The 6,232-nt window shown below is 48.9% G+C and overlaps 1 non-coding gene across 1 annotated transcript; it reads left to right on the top strand.

Annotated features, from left to right (window-relative positions):
* Positions 1-2,193: 2,193 nt before the first annotated feature.
* Positions 2,194-2,268, top strand: Trnat-cgu (transfer RNA threonine (anticodon CGU)). The gene has a single exon. It is a non-coding gene; the product is annotated as a tRNA-Thr (tRNA).
* The last annotated feature ends 3,964 nt before the right edge of the window (positions 2,269-6,232 follow it).

A 6,232-nucleotide genomic window follows, 5' to 3' on the forward strand; every position in this document is an offset into this window, starting at 1 on the left:
CTGATGAATCCCGATACTCTTTTCATCAAGCCGATGGGCGGGGGGTCGGGGATGTGGGGCGTCATTTCATCGTCTTCCAGGGGAACAGCTCCTTGTCACATGTAATGTGGGGCAGAGACAAGCTGACAACAGATCCATTATGCTCTGGGAACATTCACGTGGGTATCCACGGGTGCAGTGGAACTCGTGCATGGCACCATGACGACCACGACCCAGGTGTATCATACACTCGTTTCGGACCACGTACACCGCTTCATGACGAAGTCATGTTTCCCAACGGCAGTGGTATTTTTTCAACAAGATAATGCGTCATGTCACAAGGTCAGAAGTGTGATGGAGTGGTGTGAAGAACACAGTGGCGAGTACCAACTGAAGTGCTGCTCACCCAACTCGCCAGATTTGAATCAGATCGAACACATCTAGGCTGTGATTGAACGTGGTGTCACAGCTCACTGCTTGTTAATGAAAGTGCGATCACATAGGATATCAGATGAAATTTGTGTATCGAGTGAGTATTTGTTCATAGACAGGGCACTGCATGTCATCTTGGAACGAGAGGCACAGGGACGTGTGTAGTGTCTATTTTACTGTTGAGCAATAACTTAGCATACAGTATTAATAGTGGAGTAAAAGATTCTTGGAATACTTGAGTAAGTAGGTGTAAGTACAGCACGACTTTATTCTAAGAAAGCGTTAACAACTTGAACAAATTGTTGAAGCAACATTCAGCAGGAACCAATTACGTACACAAAGAGCTTTAAAAATACGCATAGACAAGTGATGCCGAGCGTAGCGTGGCTAGCATTAAAACACTGTGAACCCTGGCGGGATCTGACGGTGATCTCGGACATCACACGCGCGCGCGCGCACACAAACACACACACACACACACACACACACACACACACACCGAAGTCTGAGGCGCCTGCGGCAAGCGAAACAGCGCTGCCGCACTCTTGAAAGTACACGTACTCCTTACTGGATTCCACCTCTCTTATGGAGATCGCGGATTCTTGAAACGTCCATACTGTCCTCATTGTCCACTGGACACTGGCTAAGGTGACGTGCTGCAATGGTAGGACACGGTCTGAAGTGCTTTGTTCACGGTCACATTCTGCGCCCGCCTTCCAGTGTCAAGACATACGGCAACGCAATCGGGGGAACGACGGTTCAAACCCGCATCCCGCCATCCTGACTGAGGTTTTATGTGTTTTCTCTAAATCGCTTTAGGTAAATGCCGGGATGCTTCTTGTATAAGGGCACGGCCGACTTCCTTCCCGACCCGTCCCTAATTCGATGGGATCTGTGACCTCACTGTTTGGTCCCCTCCCACGTATCAAGCAACCAATTAATATACGGCAACAACGGCAATGTCTGGGCTGTTCCCATGACGACCTCGGGCACTGGCTCCGGTGACGGTGCTCGCAGTGCTAACGATACTGGTATAAGCGGTTGCTCAGGAATGGGTGACGAAGTCCTTAAACAGGATGTCGGAAGAAGTAGACCTCTCCCACACGGGAATGGTGAATCGGCAGCAGCAGGTTATGTGACACCCAATGTGGACCGTCTTGGATGCAATGGTGTGGCATCATGGGGGCGTCCGGTCTCCCACGCGAGGCCAAAGCTCCCCCACTATGCCTCGAACAGAGGCCGTCCTGCGGATGTCGCAGTGATGCCACCCCCCACTGTAATCCATTTAGGGCTACGTCCAAAACCGCGCGGTCAGATAGCCACACCCGATCGGATGAGTCGTGGTGGCTGTGCGGGTTGATGTCCAGGTGGTGGACGCAAGAAGTGTAGCAGTGTTCATAGCTCGCGGCAGTGGAATAGCTCCAACATCCTCTTCTCACAGATCGACGTGAAACCGTACAAGTAGAGAAACAGATTTAAGGCAGCGACGGACAAACAGATGGAAACATTGAAACTTCCTGGCAGATTAAAACTGTGTGCCCGACCGAGACTCGAACTCGGGACCTTTGCTTTTCGCGGGCAAGTGCTCTACCAACTGAGCTACCGAAGCACGACTCACGCCCGGTCCTCACAGCTTTACTTCTGCCAGTATCTTGTCTCCTACCTTCCAAACTTTACAGAAGCTCTCCTGCGAACCATGCAGAACTAGCACTCCTGAAAGAAAGAATATTGCGGAGACATGGCTGAGCCACAACCTGGGGGATGTTTCCAGAATGAGAGTTGTGCTTCGGTAGCTCAGTTGGTAGAGCACTTGCCCGCGTAAGGCAAAGGTCCCGAGTTCGAGTCTCGGTCGGGCACACAGTTTTAATCTGCCAGGAAGTTTCATATCAGCGCACACTCCGCTGCAGAGTGAAAATCTCATTCTGGAAACATCCCCCAGGCTGTGGCTAAGCCATGTCTCCGCAATATCCTTTCTTCCAGGAGTGCTATTTCTGCATGGTTCGCAGGAGAGCTTCTATAAAGTTCGGAAGGTAGGAGACGAGATACTGGCAGAAGTAAAGCTGTGAGGACCGGACGTGAGTCGTGCTTCGGTAGCTCAGTTGGTAGAGCACTTGCCTGCGAAAGGCAAAGGTCCCGAGTTCGAGTCTCGATCGGGCACACAGTTTTACTCTGCCAGGAAGTTTCATATCAGCGCACACTCCGCTGCAGAGTGAAAATCTCATAGATGGAAACATTCTTTTTCGTCTGTGTCTGGAACGTTCGCACTAAGATTTCCGCCTCCGTGTTGGATTTTGGATGGAACGGAGGGACGAGGATGTGATGGGTACCATGGGAATCGCAAAATGCCGCAAACTGCTGCCATGAAAATTATGGACCACTATCAAACATTAAAGTCATAGGCAAGTCTTGAAGCGAGAAACTTTTCGACAAGGCTGCGACGGTGCGAGTTGTGGATGTGGAAACACAAGGAATGACATACGGAAAAGGATTATGAGCGTCAACGACCAACAGACAACAAGCGTTGACAAAGAGGTCAGCGAAATTTAAATGTATACGGTCCCAGGCATGCGACAGCGAAAGAGACAACGACGCCTGTGAAGCTGCTTGTTGCGTCGCAGAGTCTGAACAGGAAGCAACCAGGCGGGTGACTGTCATCGTCCAAGACGGGACGAAACACGTGTAGACGGGGCAGCTCTTTTGTACGTGATACACAACAGTGATTTGCAGGTAATAAACGGAGAATCTCTGAACGAAGCACTGAGGGGATCCGCGTGATCCGTGTCTAAAAGCCGAACAACATCCGCGACAGAGAATCGATATCGAAAGATGTAATTATGGCGGAAGGAGCTGGATGTACAAGAAGATGATGAATCACGCCAATCTTGTACTCATGTTGTCACCGGCAAAACGGGATTCGGAGCTACAGCCTTCGCGATCCGTTTGCTAGTTACAGGAAAACCATCAACCGTCTGCTGTGGAACGACGTCAATCACGAAACACAGCAATTTACCCTGATCGAATCCCGGGTCCGAACCAGCAGGCTGGCCGGAAAAAGCATTGGCATTTACATGTTGATTCTTACGGTGAAATGAATCTCGTAGTTGTAACGCGAAAGGAAAAGAGCCCAACACTGAACGCGATTTGGTGCTTTATCCGGTGGCGACAGACAAGGACTGAATAAGAAAGCCATTGGTTTGTGATAGGTGAGCAGATTAAATCTGGTACAGTAGAGAATGACATGGAATTTCTTCACAGCATATACGAGGGCTATTCCGAAAGTAAGGTCCGATCGGTCACGAAATGGAAACGACTATGAAAATCCGATAAAGCTTTGCACAGATGTGTTGGGTAGTGTCTCTAGTATAACCCCAGTTAGCATCACGTCGCTCTTCTCATTTCTGAGCTCGCAGTGAGTGCGTAAAGATGTCTAGAAAATAGTGTCTGCCGCCAAGTACAGGGGCCTGGTGAGAAATTTCCCCTGAAGCTATGCAGCTAACATTACGTAACTGTCGTGCTGTTTCGTATTCAAGACAATTCTCAGCCGCATTCCGCAGGGGCAATTAAGATGCTCCTGCATCGTTTGCAAATGGAAATGTGAGAGTACCCACAATACAGCCCGTAATTGTCTCCCTCTGAGTTTCAGCTCTGGTCACATGAACCGCTGGTTATGAAGACAACATTTCGGCACAAGACAACGAGCCGTAGCCCAGCGTAGAGAATTGGCGGAGAGCACTGGCGGCTGCCTTCTATAGCGAGGGTATGGGAAAGTTGGTACAACGCTACGATACACGTCTAAGTCGGGTCGGCGACTATGGAGATAAGTAGCTGCAAGGTGTATCTAACTGTTGCAAATAAAACATTTTCGATTTTTACCGTGGTTTCCATTTCGCGACCTATCGGACCTTACTTTCGGAATAGCCCTCGTACAATGGCCAAAGCTTCCATTTGTATCTGAGAGTACCTAGCTTGAGCAAGAGTCAGCCTTTCTGAGGCATAAGCAGTGGGCCACTCTGAGCCATCGGACTATCAACGAACCTCTGCCGCCCCCAAACCGTGTTGTGAAGTCTCAGGTGCAAGGACCAAGTGGAGGCCTGATTGGTACGTCACTAAGCAGGATGCAGGTTGCAACAAGGTCTCAAGAGTGGAAAATGCGGCGTCACAAGCCGGTGACCAGCGAAACTGAGTCCGTTTTCGTAGCAACGCATGTAATGGCTGCGCTATAGTCGCTATCCCAGGCAAACGTTTATGCTAATAGGCGACTGGCTAGAGACACCTGAAGTTCTTTGAGTGATGTAGGGCATTGAAGTGACACAATAGCATAGACATGTTGATGCAGGGGTTTGAGACCCTCGCGAGGAACTTCAAACCCAAGATAAATGATAGAAGGTTGAAAAAAAATGGACATTTTCCTAAATTCAATACGGCCACTTGGAGGTCAGGAAAAAGAGTGCAGTAATTAGCAAATGTTCCTCAGTAGAGGCAAGGATACTACAGAGTCATCCAAACAGCTTTCACAACCCGGCAGAGGCGCTGTAAGTTGTTCCACAAGACATTGAAAAATAGCGCGAGCGCGAGCAACTCCAAAAGGCAACTCGCAAGTATTGGTACGGACCAAAAGGGGTGTTGACAACTAACATACATTGTCATTCTGTATCCTACGGCAGGCCGAAGTGGCCGAGCGTTTCTAGGCGCTTCAGTCTGGAAACGCGGGACCGCTATGGTCGCAGGTTCGAGTCCTGCCTCGGGCATGGATGTGTGTGATGTCCTTAGGTTATTTAGGTTTAAGGAGTGCTAAGTTGTAGCGGACTGATGACCTCAGATGTTAAGTCCCATAGTGCTCAGAGCCATTTGAACCATTTGTATCCTACGTTATTTGTAAACATTCATCTAACGGGTCAATTTTTGAGAAACATTGACCGTCAAACTTCCTGGCAGATTGAAACTGTGAACCGGACCGAGACTCGAAATCGGGACCTTTGCATTTCGCTGGCAAGTGCTCTACCATCTCAGCTCTCCAAGCAGGACTCATGGACCGGCTCACGGGGCGTGAGTCGTGCTTAAGTAGCTCAGATGGAAGACCACTTGCCCACGAAAGACAATGGTCCCTAGTACGAGTCTCGGTCCGGCAGACAGTTTTAATCTGTCAGAAAATCTCATATCAGCGCACACAGTTTTAATCTTCCAGTAAGTTTCAGATCAGCGCACACCGCTGCAGACTGAAAATCTCTCTCTCTAAATATTGACAACTTGATAGCTTTGTAAAGTGTTCATCCAGAAGCGGTATCGTGTATGCATCCGCTTGGATTGTGCATTCACAGAAATTTTAATATTGCCGCAACGGCGTAACCGGCACGACAGTTTCTTAACTACAATTAAGTGGCCAGATCACTCACTTGATGCAATAGGGGCGGAACAAAGCCGGAATTCGTGAAGCTACCTGATTCACGTTCGACTTGTCCCCTGAGTGCCACTGTTACGAGACGGGCCCGGAAAAAACGAGGCCAGCAGAAGGTTTCATGGAAATGAGCAGTTGAAAACTGTTGGCATACCCCAATTCAGGAGATAACAAATAGGAAAACTCTGAACATAATGCATCTAACTGAGTACACAGCATTTCTTCAGACTCTAAATATTCACTTCACCTGAAAAGGTAAAACCAAAGAGCTTAAAAGCTCTAAATCAAAAAGATTCTCCGAACGTGCATTATCTACAACAAGAAAAGTAAGGGCAGAGCTACTGACTTGTAGGTCACTGAGACTGAGAAGTTAGCCGAGAACAGGAAAAAGCATAGGAGCGAGGGGGGAGACGGGGAGCCGTAGTC

This window comes from Schistocerca nitens, chromosome 1 (genome assembly GCF_023898315.1).
Source record: "Schistocerca nitens isolate TAMUIC-IGC-003100 chromosome 1, iqSchNite1.1, whole genome shotgun sequence".
NCBI classification, from domain to species: domain Eukaryota; kingdom Metazoa; phylum Arthropoda; class Insecta; order Orthoptera; family Acrididae; genus Schistocerca; species Schistocerca nitens.